Source organism: Salmo trutta, chromosome 20, assembly GCF_901001165.1.
Source record: "Salmo trutta chromosome 20, fSalTru1.1, whole genome shotgun sequence".
Taxonomy (NCBI): domain Eukaryota; kingdom Metazoa; phylum Chordata; class Actinopteri; order Salmoniformes; family Salmonidae; genus Salmo; species Salmo trutta.
The window spans coordinates 12,937,058-12,959,620 of NC_042976.1; the positions used below are offsets into that span (position 1 = coordinate 12,937,058).

Below are 22,563 nucleotides of genomic sequence, written 5' to 3' on the forward strand. Positions count from 1 at the left end.
TTGTGACAGGTTATAGAGGGGTTGGGTTGTGACAGGTTATAGAGGGGGTTGGGTTGTGACAGGTTATAGAGGGGTTGGGTTGTAACAGGTTATAGAGGGGTTGGGTTGTAACAGGTTATAGAGGGGTTGGGTTGGTTTTTGACAGGTTATAGAGGGGGTTGGGTTGTGACAGGTTATAGAGGGGTTGGGTTGTGACAGGTTATAGAGGGGTTGGGTTGTGACAGGTTATAGAGGGGGTTGGGTTGTGACAGGTTATAGAGGGGTTGGGTTGTGACAGGTTATAGAGGGGGTTGGGTTGTAACAGGTTATAGAGGGGTTGGGTTGGTTTTTGACAGGTTATAGAGGGGGTTGGGTTGTGACAGGTTATAGAGGGGTTGGGTTGGGGTGGGTTATGACAGGTTATATAGGGGGTTGTGTTGTAACAGGTTATAGAGAGGGTTGGGTTGGGCTGGGTTGTAACAGGTTATAGAGGGGTTGGGTTGTGACAGGTTATAGAGGGGTTGGGTTGTGACAGGTTATAGAGGGGTTGGGTTGTGACAGGTTATAGAGGGGTTGGGTTGGGTTGTGACAGGTTATAGAGGGGGTTGTGTTGTAACAGGTTATAGAGGGGGTTGGGTTGTGACAGGTTATAGAGGGGGTTGTGTTGTAACAGGTAATAAAGGGGGTTGGGTTGGGTTGTGACAGGTTATACAGGGGGTTGGGTTGTGACAGGTTATAGAGGGGTTGGGTTGTGACAGGTTATACAGGGGGTTGGGATGTGACAGGTTATAGAGGGGGTTGGGGTTGGGTTGTGACAGGTTATACAGGGGGTTGGGTTGTGACAGGTTATAGAGGGGGTTGGGGTTGGGTTGTGACAGGTTAGAGGGGGTTGGGTTGTGACAAGTTAGAGAGGGGGTTGGGTTGGGTTATGACAGGTTATAGAGGGGGTTTGGGTGGATTGTGACAGGTTATAGAGGGGGTTTGGGTGGATTGTGACAGGTTATAGAGGGGGTTTGGGTGGATTGTGACAGATTATAGAAGGGATTGAGTTGGTTTTTGACAGGTTATAGAGGGGGTTGGGTTGGTTGTGACAGGTTATAGAGGGGGTTGGGTTGGTTGTGACAGGTTATAGAGGGGGTTGGGTTGGTTGTGACAGGTTATAGAGGGGGTTGGGTTGGTTTTTGACAGGTTATAGAGGGGGTTGGGTGGGTTGTGACAGGTTAGAGAGGGGGTTGGGTGGGTTGTAACAGGTTATAGAGGGGGTTGGGTGGGTTGTAACAGGTTATAGAGGGGGTTGGGTTGGTTGTGACAGGTTAGAGAGGGGGTTGGGTTGGTTGTGACAGGTTAGAGAGGGGGTTGGGTTGGTTTTTGACAGGTTATAGAGGGGGGTTGGGTGGGTTGTGACAGGTTATAGAGGGGGTTGGGTTGGTTGTGACAGGTTATAGAGGGGGTTGGGTTGGTTTGTGACAGGTTAGAGAGGGGGTTGGGTTGGTTGTGACAGGTTAGAGAGGGGGTTGGGTTGGTTTTTGACAGGTTATAGAGGGGGTTGGGTGGGTTGTGACAGGTTATAGAGGGGGTTGGGTTGGTTTTTGACAGGTTATAGAGGGGGTTGGGTGGGTTGTGACAGGTTAGAGAGGGGGTTGGGTTGGTTTTTGACAGGTTATAGAGGGGGTTGGGTGGGTTGTGACAGGTTAGAGAGGGGGTTGGGTGGGTTGTAACAGGTTAGAGAGGGGGTTGGGTGGGTTGTAACAGGTTATAGAGGGGGTTGGGTTGGTTGTGACAGGTTAGAGAGGGGGTTGGGTTGGTTGTGACAGGTTAGAGAAGGGGTTGGGTTGGTTTTTGACAGGTTATAGAGGGGGTTGGGTGGGTTGTGACAGGTTATAGAGGGGGTTGGGTTGGTTGTGACAGGTTATAGAGGGGGTTGGGTTGGTTGTGACAGGTTAGAGAGGGGGTTGGGTTGGTTGTGACAGGTTAGAGAGGGGGTTGGGTTGGTTTTTGACAGGTTATAGAGGGGGTTGGGTGGGTTGTGACAGGTTATAGAGCGGGTTGGGTTGGTTTTTGACAGGTTATAGAGGGGGTTGGGTGGGTTGTGACAGGTTAGAGAGGGGGTTGGGTTGGTTTTTGACAGGTTATAGAGGGGGTTGGGTGGGTTGTGACAGGTTATAGAGGGGGTTGGGTGGGTTGTGACAGGTTATAGAGGGGGTTGGGTGGGTTGTGACAGGTTATAGAGGGGGTTGGGTGGGTTGTGACAGGTTATAGAGGGGGTTGGGTGGGTTGTGACAGGTTATAGAGGGGGTTGGGTGGGTTGTGACAGGTTATAGAGGGGGTTGGGTTGGTTGTGACAGGTTAGAGAGGGGGTTGGGTGGGTTGTGACAGGTTATAGAGGGGGTTGGGTGGGTTGTGACAGGTTATAGAGGGGGTTGGGTGGGTTGTGACAGGTTATAGAGGGGGTCGGGTGGGTTGTGACAGGTTATAGAGGGGGTCGGGTGGGTTGTGACAGGTTATAGAGGGGGTCGGGTGGGTTGTGACAGGTTATAAAGGGGGTCGGGTGGGTTGTGACAGGTTATAGAGGGGGTTGGGTGGGTTGTGACAGGTTATAGAGGGGGTTGGGTGGGTTGTGACAGGTTATAGAGGGGGTTGGGTGGGTTGTGACAGGTTATAGAGGGGCTGGGTTGGTTGTGACAGGTTAGAGAGGGGGTTGGGTGGGTTGTGACAGGTTATAGAGGGGGTTGGGTGGGTTGTGACAGGTTATAGAGGGGGTTGGGTTGTGTTGGGTTGTAACAGGTTATAGAGGGTGTTGGGTTGTAACAGGTTATAGAGGGGGTTGGGTTGTGTTGGGTTGTAACAGGTTATAGAGGGGGTTGGGTTGTGTTGGGTTGTAACAGGTTATAGAGGGGGTTGGGTTGTAACAGGTTATAGAGGGGGTTGGGTTGTAACAGGTTATAGAGGGGGTTGGGTTGTAACAGGTTAGAGAGGGGGTTGGGTTGTGACAGGTTATAGAGGGGGTTGGGTTGGTTGTGACAGGTTAGAGAGGGGGTTGGGTGGGTTGTGACAGGTTATAGAGGGGGTTGGGTGGGTTGTGACAGGTTATAGAGGGGGTTGGGTGGGTTGTGACAGGTTATAGAGGGGGTCGGGTGGGTTGTGACAGGTTATAGAGGGGGTCGGGTGGGTTGTGACAGGATATAGAGGGGGTTGGGTGGGTTGTGACAGGTTATAGAGGGGGTTGGGTGGGTTGTGACAGGTTATAGAGGGGGTTGGGTGGGTTGTGACAGGTTATAGAGGGGGTTGGGTTGGTTGTGACAGGTTAGAGAGGGGGTTGGGTGGGTTGTGACAGGTTATAGAGGGGGTTGGGTGGGTTGTGACAGGTTATAGAGGGGGTTGGGTTGTGTTGGGTTGTAACAGGTTATAGAGGGTGTTGGGTTGTAACAGGTTATAGAGGGGGTTGGGTTGTGTTGGGTTGTAACAGGTTATAGAGGGGGTTGGGTGGGTTGTGACAGGTTATAGAGGGGGTTGGGTGGGTTGTGACAGGTTATAGAGGGGGTTGGGTGGGTTGTGACAGGTTATAGAGGGGGTTGGGTGGGTTGTGACAGGTTATAGAGGGGGTGGGTGGTTTGTGACAGGTTATAGAGGGGGTTGGGTTGGTTGTGACAGGTTAGAGAGGGGGTTGGGTGGGTTGTGACAGGTTATAGAGGGGGTTGGGTGGGTTTGTGACAGGTTATAGAGGGGGTTGGTGGGTTGTGACAGGTTATAGAGGGGGTCGGGTGGGTTGTGACAGGTTATAGAGGGGGTTGGGTGGGTTGTGACAGGTTATAGAGGGGGTTGGGTGGGTTGTGACAGGTTATAGAGGGGGTTGGGTGGGTTGTGACAGGTTATAGAGGGGGTTGGGTGGGTTGTGACAGGATAGAGGGTGGTGGGTGGGTTGTGACAGGTTATAGAGGGGGTCGGGTGGGTTGTGACAGGTTATAGAGGGGGTCGGGTGGGTTGTGACAGGTTATAGAGGGGGTTGGGTGGGTTGTGACAGGTTATAGAGGGGGTTGGGTGGGTTGTGACAGGTTATAGAGGGGGTTGGGTGGGTTGTGACAGGTTATAGAGGGGGTTGGGTGGGTTGTGACAGGTTATAGAGGGGGTTGGGTTGGTTGTGACAGGTTAGAGAGGGGGTTGGGTGGGTTGTGACAGGTTATAGAGGGGGTTGGGTGGGTTGTGACAGGTTATAGAGGGGGGTGGGGTGGGTTGTGACAGGTTATAGAGGGGGTCGGGTGGGTTGTGACAGGTTATAGAGGGGGTCGGGTGGGTTGTGACAGGTTATAGAGGGGGTTGGGTGGGTTGTGACAGGTTATAGAGGGGGTTGGGTGGGTTGTGACAGGTTATAGAGGGGGTTGGGTGGGTTGTGACAGGTTATAGAGGGGGTTGGGTTGGTTGTGACAGGTTAGAGAGGGGGTTGGGTTGGTTGTGACAGGTTAGAGAGGGGGTTGGGTTGGTTTTTGACAGGTTATAGAGGGGGTTGGGTGGGTTGTGACAGGTTATAGAGCGGGTTGGGTTGGTTTTTGACAGGTTATAGAGGGGGTTGGGTGGGTTGTGACAGGTTAGAGAGGGGGTTGGGTTGGTTTTTGACAGGTTATAGAGGGGGTTGGGTGGGTTGTGACAGGTTATAGAGGGGGTTGGGTTGGTTTTTGACAGGTTATAGAGGGGGTTGGGTGGGTTGTGACAGGTTATAGAGGGGGTTGGGTGGGTTGTGACAGGTTATAGAGGGGGTTGGGTGGGTTGTAACAGGTTATAGAGGGGGTTGGGTGGGTTGTGACAGGTTATAGAGGGGGTTGGGTGGGTTGTGACAGGTTATAGAGGGGGTCGGGTGGGTTGTGACAGGTTATAGAGGGGGCTGGGTGGGTTGTGACAGGTTATAGAGGGGGCTGGGTGGGTTGTGACAGGTTATAGAGGGGGTTGGGTGGGTTGTGACAGGTTATAGAGGGGGTTGGGTGGGTTGTGACAGGTTATAGAGGGGGCTGGGTGGGTTGTGACAGGTTATAGAGGGGGTTGGGTGGGTTGTGACAGGTTATAGAGGGGGCTGGGTGGGTTGTGACAGGTTATAGAGGGGGCTGGGTGGGTTGTGACAGGTTATAGAGGGGGTTGGGTGGGTTGTGACAGGTTATAGGTCAACTCCATCTTTATTCAGTCAACTAAGGAAGTCAATTGGAATTCCACTTTATGAATAAAACAATTCTTATTGAAAATAAATGGCCTCTAAAATTCTTTAATTTTAATTTAAATCAAATGGAACTGACCCCAACCGATCTACTAACTTAAGTAAAGCACATTTTTTCTGAGCAGACCAACTATCTAAAGTTTAGATTCATAGGCTTTCACACAAGGACATAGGTCCAAACTAGAGGCCCCAGTCTGAATATACCATGAGGCAACAGTTGTAATTTTACAGAGCAGCAGTACTAGCTACTCTCGCTCTGATCCAGGTCACCCGGAACAGCAGGGTCCAGTGTGCCTTTGTGTGGCTGCTCAACGTCAGGGGGCCAGTGTGTGTGTGTGTGTGTGTGTCAGAGAACGGGGGGATGGTGGAGGGGGGGGGTTTCAAAGCCACTATTTTCCTCCTTTCACAAGCACCGACCCTCACCCCTCGCGTTCCATCCCATGTTACCCCCTCCTCCCTCTCCCCTTTGCACCCATCCTCTCTCCCATCGTCTTTTTCTCCTTAAACCATCTTTTGTTTTCTTTTTCTGATGGCATTTCTCCTCTCTTGTTGTCAAGGCCCTAAATGAGTCTTGACCGGCCCCCGGGTCACTGGAGAAGCACAAAGGATTGTGTTCCGCTCGCTAGTTGAGCCATTGTGGCTGCTGACAACGCACTAATTGGCAATGACAATTAAGCGCTGTCGACACTCAGGTTCAATTTGCCTGCTCCTCAATACAAATCACAGGCAAATGAGTCAGGCGATACACAGTTTGAACACACACACACATTGTTTTGTTACAGTTTTCTCTTGCCTGGTTGGGGACTTGTGGGAAGCCTGCAGACTTGCCTGGTTTGGGACTGGTTGGGAAGCCCGCAGACTCTTGCCTCGTTTGGGACTGGTTGGGAAGCCCGCAGACTCTTGCCTCGTTTGGGACTGGTTGGGAAGCCTGCAGACTCTTGCCTCGTTTGGGAAGCCTGCAGACTCTTGCCTCGTTTGGGAAGCCTGCAGACGGAACAAGGACAGGAACAAGGCTGAGCTCATTTTCTTTCAACCACATTTTGTCATGTCAGCAAACTGCATGCAGAGTTCATAGTTTCAAAGTCCATTGACATTTTACAGGGCTTTCATTCCTCTGGTAAGTACATGCATTTCCAATAAAAGAGATGGAATGTTTCAACCCTTCCACTCACTCATTTCATACATTTACAGAGAGAAAACACTCACAAACTTGGTGTAGTTAAACAACCTCACACTGAAAATCTGTTTTAAATCTTAAATGGTTACAAAGCCTGTAACCCTTGTGTCCCCCAGGGAAAGAAATGTGTGAGGGCTCCATTTAGAAGAGAGAGAGAGAGGGCAGAGAGGTGAGACTTCAACTCTGACCTGCCCAACATTAAGATCTTAATGGGGTTTGGAATCAACAGAGCGGCAAGGCTCAAGGACCCTCTAAAAACAACCCAAACCTTTCAGATCTCTCTGCCACTTTATGAAAAAAAGAATGTGGCGGGCACACACGCACAAACACACATCCACGACAGGCGGGCGTGTTCCAGCCCATCGTCGGGCCTCAAATGGGTCCTCAGATGCCTGTGGATTACTGCCTGTCAGCTTCAGTGCTTCATCTCTCGCTCTCTCCCAGACCAGACCAGGAGAAATGGCTGCTGCCTGCCGCAGGACAGGAAAAAAAGGCAGGGAGGAAAAGTGGAGCGTTGACAAAATAAACTACATGGGGATTGGGGAAGAGGCCACCAGAGCAGGGGGGTGGTAGGAGAGTGGGTTTCTCAAGCTTTGTGTGGACTCAGTGGTTTGCCCTGACAGATGGAACAGGGATCCCATTGGCTGCTGTATGCCCTAACCACAGAGCTAGGATCAGATGATAAGCCTACCATCAACCATTGGATGAAATAATATCTGACCCTGTATTAGTGGTTAGGGGCAACTCCTACCTACTCCTATGCCAGGCTGGAGAGTTGGTAGAATGTGATACCAGGTGGATGTTGTCTCACCCATGAGGGCATGCTAATGAATTAACCCAATGTCTCTAGGGTTCTTCCAGACCTTAACCTTTGAAAAGGATAGAACAAGATAACGTGCCAGCGTAAGCAATATAATACAATTCAGTATTAAAAAAGGACACAAAGCGAGTGGTAGAACTCAATCAGATCCTTGGTGCATCATCTTACATGACATTACAAGGCTGGTAGTATAGTGTGGTTTATGACAGGTCCTCTGGCTGGCTCTTGGTTCTCCTCCAGGGAACCTGGTCCATCTGGAAGTTAGGTTGTAATTTGGGATTAGTGAGAGTCAAGAGTTAGTGTTTGGACCTTCTCTGGCCCTAAACCAACCAAGCCCAATAGGAACCATCAGGACCATTAACAGAACTATAGGGGTAGAAATAGACAGAACTGAATCAGTTGTTCCACTCTGTAACCATTCTTAGGTTTGTTCTGGCTCATAACCAGGGAATAATTATGTATTTCATATATAGTGCATAATGTATTGTTTAACTAGGACCATGGGTTTTTCCAGACCATGTGTGACCAGAGAAGGAAAATCTCTGTGTAGGCATTGCTTTTTAACTGGTTTACGTCTCCTGCTCAGGAAAATCTTCTGTCCCTATAGTATATCATGTCTCTGATGTGAAATGACAAGCCAGATCTCAACATCACTGTAGTAGTTTGTTTTATTGGCATCAGTGGTAAAAAGAGAAAAGAAGAAAAAACAGCAGAGGAACGAGGGGTCAGGTACAGAGAGAGGTCGTCTGTTGGCTAGGATACAGACTGAAACCAAGGCAGAACGGTCGGGTCAGAGGTCGTCTGTTGGCTAGGATACAGACTGAAACCAAGGCAGAACGGTCGGGTCAGAGGTCGTCTGTTGGCTGGGATACAGACTGAAACCAAGGCAGAACGGTCGGGTCAGAGGTCGTCTGTTGGCTGGGATACAGACCGAAACCAAGGCAGAACGGTCGGGTCAGAGGTCGTCTGTTGGCTGGGATACAGACCGAAACCAAGGCAGAACGGTCGGGTCAGAGGTCATCTGTTGGCTGGGATACAGACCGAAACCAAGGCAGAACGGTCGGGTCAGAGGTCGTCTGTTGGCTGGGATACAGACCGAAACCAAGGCAGAACGGTCGGGTCAGAGGTCGTCTGTTGGCTGGGATACAGACCGAAACCAAGGCAGAACGGTCGGGTCAGAGGTCGTCTGTTGGCTGGGATACAGACCGAAACCAAGGCAGAACGGTCGGGTCAGAGGTCGTCTGTTGGCTGGGATACAGACCGAAACCAAGGCAGAACGGTCGGGTCAGAGGTCGTCTGTTGGCTGGGATACAGACCGAAACCAAGGCAGAACGGTCGGGTCAGAGGTCGTCTGTTGGCTGTGATACAGACTGAAACCAAGGCAGAACGGTCGGGTCAGAGGTCGTCTGTTGGCTGGGATACAGACTGAAACCAAGGCAGAACGGTCGGGTCAGAGGTCGTCTGTTGGCTGGGATACAGACTGAAACCAAGGCAGAACGGTCGGGTCAGAGGTCGTCTGTTGGCTGGGATACAGACTGAAACCAAGGCAGAACGGTCGGGTCAGAGGTCGTCTGTTGGCTGTGATACAGACTGAAACCAAGGCAGAACGGTCGGGTCAGAGGTCGTCTGTTGGCTGGGATACAGACTGAAACCAAGGCAGAACGGTCGGGTCAGAGGTCGTCTGTTGGCTGGGATACAGACTGAAACCAAGGCAGAACGGTCGGGTCAGAGGTCGTCTGTTGGCTGGGATACAGACTGAAACCAAGGCAGAACGGTCGGGTCAGAGGTCGTCTGTTGGCTGGGATACAGACTGAAACCAAGGCAGAACGGTCGGGTCAGAGGTCGTCTGTTGGCTGTGATACAGACTGAAACCAAGGCAGAACGGTCGGGTCAGAGGTCGTCTGTTGGCTGGGATACAGACTGAAACCAAGGCAGAACGGTCGGGTCAGAGGTCGTCTGTTGGCTGGGATACAGACTGAAACCAAGGCAGAACGGTCGGGTCAGAGGTCGTCTGTTGGCTGTGATACAGACTGAAACCAAGGCAGAACGGTCGGGTCAGAGGTCGTCTGTTGGCTGGGATACAGACTGAAACCAAGGCAGAACGGTCGGGTCAGAGGTCGTCTGTTGGCTGGGATACAGACTGAAACCAAGGCAGAACGGTCGGGTCAGAGGTCGTCTGTTGGCTGGGATACAGACTGAAACCAAGGCAGAACGGTCGGGTCAGAGGTCGTCTGTTGGCTGGGATACAGACTGAAACCAAGGCAGAACGGTCGGGTCAGAGGTCGTCTGTTGGCTGGGATACAGACTGAAACCAAGGCAGAACGGTCGGGTCAGAGGTCGTCTGTTGGCTGTGATACAGACTGAAACCAAGGCAGAACGGTCGGGTCAGAGGTCAACTGTTGGCTGTGATACAGACTGAAACCAAGGCAGAACGGTCGGGTCAGAGGTCGTCTGTTGGCTGGGATACAGACTGAAACCAAGGCAGAACGGTCGGGTCAGAGGTCATCTGTTGGCTGGGATACAGACTGAAACCAAGGCAGAACGGTCGGGTCAGAGGTCGTCTGTTGGCTGGGATACAGACTGAAACCAAGGCAGAACGGTCGGGTCAGAGGTCGTCTGTTGGCTAGGATACAGACTGAAACCAAGGCAGAACGGTCGGGTCAGAGGTCGTCTGTTGGCTGGGATACAGACTGAAACCAAGGCAGAACGGTCGGGTCAGAGGTCGTCTGTTGGCTGGGATACAGACTGAAACCAAGGCAGAACGGTCGGGTCAGAAGTCGTCTGTTGGCTGGGATACAGACTGAAACCAAGGCAGAACGGTCGGGTCAGAGGTCGTCTGTGATACAGACTGAAACAAAGATAGAATGGTAGATAAACCTGAAACAGTGCTGAAGTCCAGACAGACATGATGGTGGTTGGTGCACAACATAAATACAATAAATATTGGGCCAAAGTAACAAAATGTAACAAAGGCAGAGTAAAACACTGAAATGAATAAAAACACAGTAATGAAAAGCAGGGTACATTCATTCATTCAGAAACCAAGTGCTCATGGAAGTAAATAAATCCCTATTTGGTTCTCCGAGTCCAAACAGAAAAACATGTCCAGGAGGATTATTCCTTTGGTTCAATGCCCTCATCAGTCCCTCAGTAGTGACAATATTGTTCACCATTTACAGTGCACAGAATCCCTGATGTTCAAAAGATCAACACACATTAAGAGAAGCCGTTACAGACGATCACAGAGCTAACATTAGTAGTCTGCACTCTGATAGACTTTAGTTATGTACATTTTACTGCATTTATGTACAGCGTTTTACTTCAAGGAACAGAGGTTATATGCCCTCCCTGTCCTCTCAGCACATTACTAGTAGTACATTGAGGAGCTTTGCTAGAAGCCGATTAAAAGAAAACATGACATTTAGGATATTTTCTCCTTTGCTTTCCAGATTCGAGTAGGCACCCTTATTCAAGCAAGAGTGACCATCGTTTTTGGACCTCGTTCTATACAATGAACAAACAGAAACATGGTTCAATACTAAATGGGAATCTGAGGCATGGTGACATGATTAAAGATAGAAGCCCACACGTCAGTCTCGCACAAACTACATGATCGCTGTAAGGAACACGTCAACAGGCTAAGGCAGGCGAACGTACAGTCACTCAATAAATACCATTCATCAAATGTTCAAAAGCATGTACTCATTATGCATTCACACAAAAAAAGTGATTTATTACACAACACAAAAAACAATACTAGCAAAATAATTGACACTGCAACATGCCAAAAGGATAATGTAGCTGCATTTAAACAAGCACACCCACTTAGCTAGCTGTTATCTGGACCTTGTCCGGGGCATTAGTGCAGTTTGGTATTGCTGGCTCAGTGTCAGCCACACCAACACCCTGGATTAGAGCTAGCCATTCTCCAGTCTTCAATCAACGCAAGACATTTCCAGAAATTATATGACTTGTTACTTCAAATGTAAACCACAGGAAAACTAACACACTTACATACAAATACATGGAGAAATAAAGTACCAGAACTTGGATGACTAGATTAAGGGCCCTTCCAGGAGAGATGGGACGACATGGGAAGGAAAGAGGACAGTGATAACCAGAGAAATGTATTCTAGAGAAAGCAGAGTATGACTATAAAGACCTAGTTGCATAGGGAAGACACTCAACTCAAGGTAAAGCTTCAGTCTTTGAAAGTTTTGCACGATTAAAGCACAGTACCTCAAAAAGGATAAGAAACAGAGGAGAGAAAAAGGCAACAATGAAAAGAAAAATGTATATTATTGCCCCGAGTATAGTTCCGGTAATGGAAAAACCTACACACACACACACACACACACACACACACACACACACACACACACACACACACACACACACACACACACACACACACACACACACACACACAGCTCCAGAGTGAGAGCACTGAGCCATCACAGTCCCAGCTCCTGTGGGTTTGTGATGGCTTGGCTTGTGTAACAGAACTAAGCCAAGCATGGTGTTTTCCCTGGACTGTAATTTGGGCCTCCTGTGGCTGAGGGCTGACCTGAAAGCTTTTCCTGCTGAATATACTGGACAGTCAATAACTCCACCAGCCTCAGAGGACAGGACTAGTTGCCCTTATTTAACCAGGATTAAGTATACAGGATATGTGGAATGACTATGACTCAATCTCATTCTAGTTTCATGTCAGTCTTGGACCCTTCTATTAGATATGTCCAGATAAAGGGTTGACAGGTTAGAGCAGGGTGCACAGTTGGGCCAGTGTCGTCCGGGTTTGGCCGGGGTAGGCCGGCATTGTTCATAACTGACTTGCCTAGTTAAATAAAGCTAAAACATATATATATATATTTTTAAATAACCAACTCAGCATCAAACTTAAATTATTTTCTGGGTAGTGCTAGGGCAAAAAAACAAAAAATGTGTACCGGGGGGCGGGGGGGGCAGGACCGAGTTTGGGAAACCCTGGGTTAGAGGGGCTCCAAAGGGTAATAGGCGAGTTAAATAAGCAAATGCATCCTTCAATACTGTGGCTACTAGCCCAGTGTGTGGCTACTAGCCCAGTGTCTGGCTACTAGCCCAGTGTGTGGCTACTAGCCCAGTGTGTGGCTACTAGCCCAGTGTGTGGCTACTAGCCCAGTCTGTGGCTTGACATCTGAATTAACATGCATTAATAGTGCAAAAACATGTGAAGGAGAGGGAGGGAAAGAGAATGACATCCAGAGAGACAGTGTGGGGAAAGGCTGGGGACTGTATCCTAATGTAGACTTCAGATATATAGTGAATTGCCACATCACACCAACTGAGTCCACATATAGTCCATACACACTGCATATAGTGACATCACACCAACTGGCACCAGCTGTCCTTCTCATAACCAGCTGAGTCACCTGGTGTGTGTGTCTGTGTGGAACGGTCATACCGTAAAACCTTCAGGTGGTGTGTTTGTGTGCACAGAAACTCAAAAGGACGCATCACTGCTGTTCAGTCATCATAGTCTGTCTTCCTTTATTTGTGTGTGTGTGTGTGTGTGTGTGTGTGTGTGTGTGTAGCACTATGATGATAGGGGACACACTCTTTTCACACCACTAGCTAGCTAACGTTTGCTCCAGTCCAACGTTAAACCAACTCGGAAGTTCAAAGACATTCAAAGTTGATCCAAAAAAGCGTTCCTCTGTAGGTATAATTCTGTGGGCCTAATTCAGATCATGCATGTCATAACAAGATGCCCAGTGCTTCAAAGCAAGCTTCCTCAATCCTCTCTCTTCCTGATTAAACCATGCTCTTACGGCAAAATACAATTTGCTCTTAACAACTTTCCTATGCAGATTAATCGCTTTCCCGCTCCAAAGCAAGCTGCTCTATCTGGACTGATTGGTGAAGTCATTTAATGTTGAGCTAAATATAAAAAATATACAGTGCCAGTCAAAAGTTTGGACACACCTACTCATTCCAGGGTTTTTCTTTATTTTTACTATTTTCTACATTGTAGAATAATAGTGAAGACATCAAACTATGAAATAACTCATATGGAATCATGTAGTAACCAAAGTAGCCACCGATTGTTTAACTCTTTTTGGTTACTACATGATTCCATATGTGTTATTTCATAGTTTTGATGTCTTCACTATTATTCTACAATGTAGAAAATAGTCAAAATAAAGAAAAACCCTGGAATGAGTAGGTGTTCTAAAACTTTTGACTGGTACTGTATACATTTCGGAGGTTTAAAAAGGAACTAAAGAACCATATAAACCAGTACTTTTTGGAACTTTATTTTGCAGATCAGAACAGCGGAATGGAACGAAAAAACGAGTGGTTCTGTTCAGAACGAAATGATTGAAAAATAATTTTGGTTCCAAGCCCTGCTTCCGGTCATAGCTGTTTAAAGTGGCGTGAAAAGAGTGTTTCTCATGCAGAAAGCAGAGAGGCTAAAAAGCAGAGTAGTTCCTCTCCAATGGGTGTTGCGTTAGTGTCAATCTCTCCCAGGTGAGAGTGATGTCAGATCAAAAAGCAGGTGTGTCTGAGAGAGCATGATCCTCTCTTAGTCATCGACACTTCTGATACTGTGTATCCTGGCCGACTCACTCTCACTCTCACTCTCACACACACACACACACACACACACACACACACACACACACACACACACACACACACACACACACACACACACAGGTAAGAGCAGCTCTGTGGAGTGGGTCCGATGTTTCTCTCTCTGTGTGTGCGTGTATCTCCAGAAGTATATTGTGTGTGATCAGGTGTCCTGGTAGGGCATTGTGAAGCAGCCTGGTGTATCGTCGTTAGGGCTCCAGGAGGACGAGGGTCTCGTGTGGTGGAGCTCCCTGCGGACGCAGCGTGTACACGGCTGGGCCTTCTGACGACACTCTGTATGGAACACTGCTCCGCAGACATCACATCTGGATCACACACACCAAAATACAACAACAATCTGTGGTGATTGTAGGTTGGTCGATTTCACCAATGTCAGAAATGTATGGTAAATCAGAGGGAAAACATCACTATAGTAAAAATGTGGATAAAATGTAATGGCCCTGTTCAGTTCAGCCATGTCTGTCTAAGATGTATCACCTGTTGCCATCCTGCCAGGTATCTATAGGACAGGACAGCATACTACACAGGTGGCTGTCTCTCCATCCATCCATCCATCCACCATTCCATCCATCCATCCATCCACCATTCCATCCATCCATCATTCCATCCATCGTTCCATCCATCATTCCATCCATCCATCAGTCCATCCAACCATCAGTCCATCATCCATTCCATCCATCCATCCAACCATCAATCAATCATTCCATCCATCATTCCATCCATAATTTCATCCATCAATCATTCCATCCATCCATCGTTCCATCCATCATTCCATCATCCATCAGTCCATCATCCATCAATCATTCCATCCATCAATCCATCCATTCACTGAGCAATACATATGCATCTTTACTACATACAGTGCCTTCAGGAAGTATTCATACCCCTTGACTTATTCCACATTTTGTTGTGTTACAGCCTGAATTCAAAATGGATTAAATTGATTTCTTTCTCCCCCATCTAAACACAATACCCCATAATGGCAAAGTGCACATTTATTGAAAATTAAATACAGAAATATCTAATTTACATAAGTATTCACACCCTTGAGTCAATACATGTTTGAATCACCTTTGGCAGCAATTACAGCTGTGAGTCTTTCTGGGTAAGTCTCTAAGAGCTTTACACACCTAGATTGTAAAATATTTGCACATTATTATTTTTAAAACTCTTCAAACTCTGTCAAGTTGGTTGTAGATCATTGCTAGAAAGCCATTTTGAAGTCTTGCCATAGATTTTCACGCTGATTTAAGACAACTTAACGCGGCCACTCAGGAACATTCAATGTCGTCTTGGTCTTGTGTTTTAGGTTGTTGTCCTGCTGAAAGGTGAATTTGTCTCCCGGTGTCTGTTGGAAAACAGACTGAACCAGGTTTTCCTCTTGGATTCTGTCTGTGCTTAGCTCTATTCTTTCTTTTTATCCTAAAAAAACTCCCTAGTCCTTGCCAATGACAAGCATAACCATAACATGATGCAGTCACATTTACATTTTAGTCATTTAGCAGATGCATTTTAGTCATTTAGCAGACGCTCTTATCCAGAGCGACTTACAGTAGTGAATACATACATTTCATTCAAAAAATATATTTTTTGTACTGGTCCCCCGTGGGAATCGAACCCACAACCCTGGCGTTGCAAACACCATGTTCTACCAACTGAGCCACAGTCACCACAAAGCTTGAAAATATGAAGGGTGGTACTGGTAGTAATGTGTTGGATTTGCCCCAAACATAACGCTTTGTATTCAAGACAAAGTTAATTTCTTTGCCACATTTTTTGCAGTTCCTTAAGTGCCTTGTTGCAAACAGAATGCATGTATTGGAATATTTGTATTCTGTACAGGCTTCCTTCTAGGTTAGTATGGGGAGTAACTACAATGTTGTTGATCCATCCTCAGTTTTCTCCTATCACAACCATTAATATCTCTGTAACTGGTTTAAAATCACCATTGGCCTCATGGTTGATATCCCTAAGGGGTTTCCTTCGTCTCTTGCAAATGAGTTTGGAAGGACACCTGAATATGTGTAGTGACTGGGTGTATTGATACAGTATCCAAAGTGTAATTCATAACTTCACCATGCCCAAAGGGATATTCAATGTCAATTTTTTTTTACCCATCTACCAATAGGTGCCCTTCTTCATGAGGCATTGGAAAACCTCCCTGTTGAAATTCACTGCTCGACTGAGGGACCTTACATATAATTGTATGTGTGAGTTATAGAGATGAGGTAGTCATTCAGAAATCATGTTAACACTGTTACTGCACACAGTGAGTCCATGCTACTTATTATGTGTCTTGTTAAGCACATTGTTACTCATTAACTTATTTAGGCTTGCCATAACTAACGTGTTGAATACTTATTGACATTCCATCTTTTAATGAACAAAAGTAATTCCACTTTGACATGGGGTATTGTGTGTAAGCCAGTGACACAAAAGCTAAATGTAATCCATTTTAAATTCAGGCTGTAACACAACAAAATGTGGAAAAAGTCAAGAGCTGTGAAAACTTTCTGAAAGCACCGCAAGTATCTCAATGACTAGAAGAAAAGATGAGATTGCATCCTAAAACGTATGGAACATAGAATGGTGAAAGCATCTACTGTGGATTAAATGCATTTAGAGTGACATTTTGAAAGGTCAAAAGAGACAATAAATTGGAATACACATTATTGTAGAGCATGATTATGGAATGCATCAGACTCAACATATGTCATCGACGGGGCTGTAGTGGAGCAGGTTGAGAGCTTCAAGTTCCTTGGTGTCCACATCACCAACAAACTAGAATAGTGCAAACACACCAAGACAGTCGTGAAGAGGGCCTATTCCCCCTCAGGAAACTAAAAAGATTTGGCATGGGTCCTCAGATCCTCAAAAGGTTCTACAGCTGCAATATTGAGAGCATCCTGACTGGTTGCATCACTGCCTGGTACGGCAATTGCTCGGCCTCCGACCGCAAGGCACTACAGAGGGTAGTGCGTACGGCCCAGATCATAACTGGGGCTAAGCTGCCTGCCATCCAGGACCTCTACACCAGGCGGTATCAGAGGAAGGCCCTAAAAATGGTCAAAGACCCCAGCCACCCCAGTCATAGATTGTTCTCTCTACTACCAAATGGCAAGCGGTACCGGAGGTCTAGGACAAAAAGGCTTCTCAACAGTTTTTACCCCCAAGGCATAAGACTCCTGAACAGGTAATCAAATGGCTTCCTGGGCAATTTGCATTGTGTGCCCCCCCAACCCCTCTTCTACGCTGCTGCTACTCTCTGTTTATATTATATGCATAGTCACTTTAACTATACATTCATGTACATACTACCTCAATTGGCCCGACCAACCAGTGCTCCCGCACATTGGCTAACCAGGCTATCTGCATTGTGTCCCACCCACCACCCGCCAACCCCTCTTTTATGCTACTGCTACTCTCTGTTCATCATATATGCATAGTCACTTTAACCATATCTACATGTACATACTACCTCAATCAGCCTGACTAACCGGTGTCTGTATGTAGCCTCGCTACTTTTATAGCCTCTCTGCTGTATATAGCCTGTCTTTTTACTGTTGTTTTATTTCTTTACCTACCTATTGTTCACCTAATACCTTTTTTTGCACTATTGGTTAGAGCCTGTAAGTAAGCATTTCACTGTAAGGTCAACACCTGTTGTATTCGGCGCACGTGACAAATAAACTTTGAGTTGATCTATAGCATTGGTTATGACATTTGCACCAAAACGGGGCACCAGTCCAATAGAATCCAATTCGGCACCTCGATGGTTAACAGCGTATACAGTGCCTTGCAAAAGTATTCATCCCCCTTGGTGTTTTTCCTATTTTGTTGCATTACAACCTGTAATTTAAATAGATTTTTATTTGGATTTCATGTAATGGACATACAAAATAGTCCAAATTGGTGAAGTGAAAAAAATTACTTGTTTCAAAAAATTCGAAAAAATTTAAAACTGGAAAGTGGTGCGTTCATATGTATTCACCTCCTTTGCTATGAAGCCCCTAAGTAAGATCTGGAGCAACCAATTACCTTCAGAAGTCACATAATTAGTTAAATAAAGTCCACCTGTGTGCAATCTAAGTGTCACATGATCTCAGTTGAAGTCGGAAGTTTACATACAGCCAAATACATTTAAACTCAGTGTTAAACAATTCCTAACATTTAATCAGAGTAAAAATTCCCTGTCTTAGGTCAGTTAGGATCACCACTTTATTTTAAGAATGTGAAATGTCAGAATAATAGTAGAGAGAATTATTTATTTCAGCTTTTTTTTTCTTTCATCACATTCCCAGTGGGTCAGAAGTTTACATACACTCAATTAGTATTTGGTAGCATTGCCTTTAAATTGTTTAACTTGGGTAAAACGTTTCAGGCAGCCTTCCACAAGCTTCCCACAATAAGTTGGGTGAATTTTGGCCCATTCCTCCTGACAGAGCTGGTGTAACGAAGTCAGGTTTGTAGGCCTCCTTGCTCGCACACGCTTTTTCAGTTCTGCCCACAAATTTTCTAAAGGATTGAGGTCAGGGCTTTGTGATGGCCACTCCAATAACCTTAACTTTGTTGTCCTTAAGCCATTTTGCCACAACTTTGGAAGTATGCTTGGGGTCATTGTCCATTTGGAAGAACCATTTGCGACCAAGTTTTAACTTCCTGACTGATGTCTTGAGATGTTGCTTCAATATATCCACATCACTTTCCTCCCTCATGATGCCATCTATTTTGTGAGGTGAACCAGTCCGACCTGCAGCAAAGCACCCCCACAACATGATGCTGCCACCCCCGTGCTTCATGGTTGGGATGGTGTTCTTTGGCTTGCAAGCATCCCCCTTGTTCCTCCAAACATAACGATGGTCATTATGGCCAAACAGTTCTATTTTTGTTTCATCAGACCAGAGGACATTTCTCCAAAAAGTACGATCTTTGTTCCCATGTGCAGTTGCAAACCGTAGTCTGGCTTTTTTATGGCGGTTTTGGAGCAGTGGCTTCTTCCTTGCCAAGCGGCCTTTCAGGTTATGTCGATATAGGACTCCTTTTACTGTGGATATAGATACTTTTGTACTTGTTTCCTCCAGCATCTTCACAAGGTCCTTTGCTGCTGTTCTGGGATTGATTTGCACTTTTCGCACCATGATACGTTCATCTCTAGGCGACAGAACGCATCTCCTTCCTGAGTGGTATGACGCCTGCGTGGTCCCATGGTGTTTATACTTGCATACTATTGTTTGTACAGATGAACGTGGTACTTCAGGCGTTTGGAAATTGCTTCCAAGGACGAACCAGACTCATTTGATTTTCCAATGATGTCAAGCAAAGAGGCACTGAGTTTGAAGGTAGGCCTTGAAATACATCCACAGGTACACCTCCAATTGACTCAAATGATGTCAATTAGCCTATCAGAAGTATCTAAACATTTTCTGGAATTTTCCAAACTGTTTAAAGGCACAGTAAACTTAGTGTATGTAAACTTCTGACCCACTGGAATTGTGATACAGTGAATTATAAGTGAAATAATCTGTCTGTAAACAATTGTTGGAAAAATTACTTGTGTCATGCACAAAGTAGATGTCCTAATCGACTTGCCAAAACTATAGTTTGTTAACAAGAAATTTGTGGAGTGGTTGAAAAACAAGTTTTAATGACTCCAACCAAAGTGTTTGTAAACTTTCGACTTCAACTGTATATATACACATACATACACACACCTGTTCTGAAAGTCTGAGAGTCTGCAAACCGTAGTTTGCACTAAGCAAGGGGCACCACCAAGCAAGTGGCACCATGAAGATCAAGGAGCTCTCCAAACAGGTCAGGGACAAAGTTTTGGAGAATTACAGATCAGGGTTGGGTTAAAAACAAATATCAGAAACTTTGAACATCCCACGGAGCACCATTAAATCCATTATTAAAAAATTGAAAGGATATGGCACCACAACAAACCTGCCAAGAGAGGGCCGCCCACCAAAACTCAAAGACCAGGCAAGGAGGGCATTAATCAGAGAGGCAATAAATAGACCAAAGATAACCCTGAAGGAGCTGCAAAGCTCCACAGCGGAGATTGGAGTATCTGTCCATAGGACCACTTTAAGGCGTACACTCCACCAAGATGGCCTTTACGGAAGTGTCCAGAAAAAAAGCCATTGCTTAAAGAAAAAAATAAGCAAACATGTTTGGTGTTTGCCAAAAGGCATGTGGGAGACTCCCCAAACATATGGAAGAAGGTACTCTGGTCAGATGAGACAAAAATGTAGCTTTTTGGCCATCAAGGAAAACGCTATGTCTGGCGCAAACCCAACACCTCCCATCACCCCGAGAACAACATCCCCACAGTGAAGCATGGTGGTGGCAGTATCATGTTGTGTGGATGTTTTTCCATCGGCAGGGACTGGGAAACTGGTCAGAATTGAAGGAATGATGGATGGCACTAAATACAGGGAAATTCTTGAGGGAAACCTGTTCACCTTCCAGCAAGACAATGACCCCATGCATACTGCTAAAGCAGCACTTGAGTGGTTTAAGGGGAAACATTTCAACGTCTTGGAATGGCCTAGTCAAAGCCCAGACCTCAATCCAATTGAGAATCTGTGGTATGACTTAAAGATTGCTGTACACCAGCGGAACCCATCCAACTTGAAGGAGCTGGAGCAGTTTTGCCTTGAAGAATGGGCAAAAATCCCAGTGGCTAGATGTGCCAAGCTTATAGAGACATACCCCAAGAGACTTGCAGCTGTAATTGCTGCAAAAGGTGGCTCTACAAAGTATTGACTTTTGGTGGGTGAATAGTTATGCACGCTAGTTATGCAAGTCTTCAGTTTCACAATAAAAAATATTTTGTATCTTCAGTGGTAGGCATGTTGTGTAAATCAAATGATACAAACCCCCCCAAAGGTTGTAAGGCAACAAAATTGAAAAAACACCAAGGGGGTGAACACTTTCGCAAGCCACTGTATATATAGCGGGCAAACTGACTGAGTGTCCAAGTTTATGTTATTAATGGGGTGGCAAAGCTGACACAACCAGACCAGGAGAGGAGCAGGTCTCTCTCTGGCCTAGAGCTCTCTCCCTCTCTGTCTCTGGCCTAGAGCTCTTTCGCGCTCCCTGGCCTAGAGCTCACGCTCGCGCTCTCCCTCTCTGGCCTCTCCCTCGCGCTCTCCCTCTCCCTCGCTGGCCTAGAGCTCTCGACTTCCCTCCCTCTCTGGCCTAGAGCTCTCGCTCTCCCTCCCTCCCTCCCTCCCTGGCTGAGAGCTCTCACCCTCCCTCCCTCCCTCTCTCTCTGGCCTAGAGTGCTCCCTCTCTCTCTCTCCTTCCCTCTCTGGTCTAGAGCTCTCGTCCTCCCTCCCTCCCTCCCTCCCTCCCTCCCTCCCTCCCTCCCTGGCCTAGAGCGCGCTCTCTCTCTCTCTCTCTCTCTCTCTCTCTCTCTCTAGCCTAGAACGCTCGCTCTGTCTCTAGCTTTCCTGACCTCCACTCTGTCCTCTCCCTTCCTGACCTCCACCCTGTCCTCTCCCTTCCTGACCTCCACCCTGCCTTCTCGCATCCTGAACTCCACTCTGTCCTCTCCCTTCCTGACCTCCACGCCGTCCTCCTCTTTTCCTTTCTGACCTCTGTCCTCTCTTCCTTCCTGACCTCCTCTGTCCTCTCCTCTTCCTTCCTGATCTCCTCTCTGTCTTCTTCTCTCCCTTCCTGACCTCCTCTCTGTCCTCTCCTCTTCCTTTCTGATCTCCTCTCTGTCCTCTCCTCTTCCCTCTCCTCTCCCTGATCTCCTCCCTGTCCTCTCCTCTTCCTTCCTGACCTCCTCTGTCCTCTCCTCTCCTCTTCCTTCCTGACCTCCTCTCTGTCCTCTCCTCTTCCTTCCTGACCTCCTCTGTCCTCTCCTCTCCCTTCCTGACCTCCTCTGTCCTCTCCTCTTCCTTCCTGTACTCCTCTCTGTCCTCTCCTCTTCCTTCCTGACCTCCTCTCTGTCCTCTCCTCTTCCTTCCTGACCTCCTCTCTGTCCTCTCCTCCTCCTTCCTGACCTCCTCTCTGTCCTCTCCTCCTTCTTCCTCTCTGTCCTCTCCTCCTCCTTCCCGACCTCCTCTCTGTCCTCTCCTCTTCCTTCCTGACCTCCTCTGTCCTCTCCTCCTCCTTCCCGACCTCCTCTCTGTCCTCTCCTCTTCCTTCCTGACCTCCTCTGTCCTCTCCTCCTCCTCTCTGTCCTCTCCTCTTCCTTCCTGACCTCCTCTGTCCTCTCCTCCTCCTTCCTGACCTCCTCTCTGTCCTCTCCTCCTCCTTCCTGACCTCCTCTCTGTCCTCTCCTCCTCCCTGACCTCCTCCTTCCTGACCTCCTCTCTGTCCTCTCCTCTTCCTTCCTGACCTCCTCTGTCCTCTCCTCCTCCTTCCTGACCTCCTCTCTGTCCTCTCCTCCTCCTTCCTGACCTCCTCTCTGTCCTCTCCTCCTCCCTGACCTCCTCCTTCCTGACCTCCTCTCTGTCCTCTCCTCTTCCTTCCTGACCTCCTCTGTCCTCTCCTCCTCCTTCCTGACCTCCTCTCTGTCCTCTCCTCCTCCTTCCTGACCTCCTCTCTGTCCTCTCCTCCTCCCTGACCTCCTCCTTCCTGACCTCCTCTCTGTCCTCTCCTCTTCCTTCCTGACCTCCTCTGTCCTCTCCTCCTCCTTCCTGACCTCCTCTCTGTCCTCTCCTCCTCCTTCCTGACCTCCTCTCTGTCCTCTCCTCTCCTCTCCTCTTCCTGATCTCCATTCCTTATCAGTGAAAC

The 22,563-nt window shown here is 47.4% G+C and overlaps 1 pseudogene; it reads right to left on the reverse strand.

Moving 5' to 3' along the window:
- Positions 1 to 13,458: 13,458 nt before the first annotated feature.
- LOC115155566 (pleckstrin homology domain-containing family M member 3-like) overlaps positions 13,459 to 22,563 on the reverse strand; it is a 68,673-nt pseudogene continuing 59,568 nt past the window's right edge.